Genomic DNA, 2,148 nt, shown 5'->3' on the forward strand with positions numbered 1-2,148 from the left:
ACGATTTCCTGTGCTTGTGCCTTGGAGAAGGTCTGCAATTCTATATGTGTGCATGTGGGAGGTGGAGGTGGGTTTGTATTGTCTTTCACATACATGGTAGTGGCATCACTGTAAACTACCATCAACTGGGGATGAGAATGGTTTTACACACTCTGGTTCAGAAAACACTGTATTTATTTTTTTATCTTATTGTGGTAAAATATATATAACAGAAAGTTGCCATTTTAAGTGTACATCCAGTGATATTAATTATGTTCACCGTGTTTTGCAACCATCAACACTATCCATTTCCAAAAGTTTTCCATCATCCCAAACAGAAACCCTGTCCTTTTAGCAATAACTCCCATTGCCCCTTTCCCTCATCCTCTGACAAGTAGTAATAATCTTTAGTCCCTATGTCTTTGGTATTTCATGTAAGTGGGACCATACATTATATGTCCTTCTGTGTTTGTCTTATTTCACTCAGCAGAACGTTTTCAAGGTTTATCCATGTCATAGCACTGGGTATCTTCAATTCTCTTTATTGCTGAATAATATTTAATTGTATGGATCTACCACACTTAGTCCATTTCTGTTGATAGACACTTGAGCTATTTCTTCCTTTCAGCTTTTGTGAATAATGTTGCAGTTGGCATACAAGTGTCTGGTTGAGTCTCTGCTTTCAGTATATACCTAGAAGGGGGTCCCAGAGTGATGGAAACAGTTACCATGCATGGCTACTAGCCAACAGGTTGGGGTCCACCCAGAGGTGCTCAGAAGAAAGGCGTGGCAATCTACATCTGGAAAACCAGCCATTGGAAAGCCTGTGGACTGCTCTGACAGATGTGGACTTGTCATGAGTTGGAATCAGCTCTGCAACAACTGGTTTTTATACCTAGGAGAGGAATTGTTGGGCCATATGGTGACTATGTTTAACTTTTTGAGGAACCGCTAAACTGTTTTCCACAGCAGTTACACCATGGTGGTGTACTGCCTAAGGCATTTGACAGCTAACCAGAAGGCTGGTGGTTCAAACCTACCAGCCACTCCTTGGAAGTAAGACTGGGCAATCTACTTCTGTAGAGATACCGCCTCGAAAACAAGGGGTTGCTGTGAGTTGAGATTGACTTGATGGCAGTGAATTAATGCATGAGGGTTCTAATTTCTTCACAAATGTTATTTTCTGTTTTTTCATTTTTTTCTTCAATAATAACCATCCTAGTGGGTGTGAAATAAGCATGGTTTATTTTTAAACTTATTGATAGTTTCCAATCTGATATATGAAAAACCAGTTCTCGTTGTAGTTTTAGTTTGTGTTTCCTGTAGTATGTGAGCATGAGCATCATTTCAAATGTTTAAAACCCATTTGTTTTCCCTTTTTTTTTGTGGACTGACAGTTTTCTTGTTGTCATCCATTACTCTATTGGGTTATTGTCCTTTCTTACAGATTTGTATATATTTGTACATATACTTTATTTATGTAGTAAGGAAATGAACCCTGTGTCTGCCATATATGTTACAATTTTTTTTTTCTGTTTTATCATATATCTTTTGACTTTGTTTTATTTTATTACTTTATTTTGTGGTGTTGGATATTTTAAAACTTTTCAACTCAGATGTGGCCTTCCTTATGACATTTTGGTGGGTTACGCTTTGAAAATTCTTTCTACCTCAAGATTATTAAAACAGTCTCCCACATTTTTCTTTTAGCTCTTTTTATAGTCTCATTTTTTATTTATGACTTTGATATATGTGACCCAAAAAATTTTCAGATGATTTTGGAGTTGTCTCAACAAAATTAGGTATCAGGTCTGTCTTTATCCCACTAGAGAAAGGAAGAGGAAGGGGAAGAAATGGGGAGAAGCAGGGAAGAGGAGTGGAGAGCAGGAGAGGGAGGAAGAAACACCACCTTGCTTTATTGTGGGTCTTCTGTGTGGGTGCAAAAAGGGCAAGGAGGCCACATATTCTGACCTCCTCTAATCCCACAAAAGGAAGACAGGATTACCAGCAGTAACTCAAGGCCTATTCCTACACGGCCAGACATGCTGCCTCCCTCCACCCCTTTCTCCAACTGTTCCTCCCAAAGCACCCACCACCTCTCTCCTGGGTTCGATAATTCACTGCAGTGGCCACACAGAACTCACAGATTATGAGGTTTATTAGGGAAGC

The sequence above is a fragment of the Orycteropus afer genome, unplaced genomic scaffold (assembly GCF_000298275.1).
Source record: "Orycteropus afer afer isolate SDZICR_OR568_19922 unplaced genomic scaffold, OryAfe1.0 scaffold00113, whole genome shotgun sequence".
NCBI lineage: Eukaryota > Metazoa > Chordata > Mammalia > Tubulidentata > Orycteropodidae > Orycteropus > Orycteropus afer.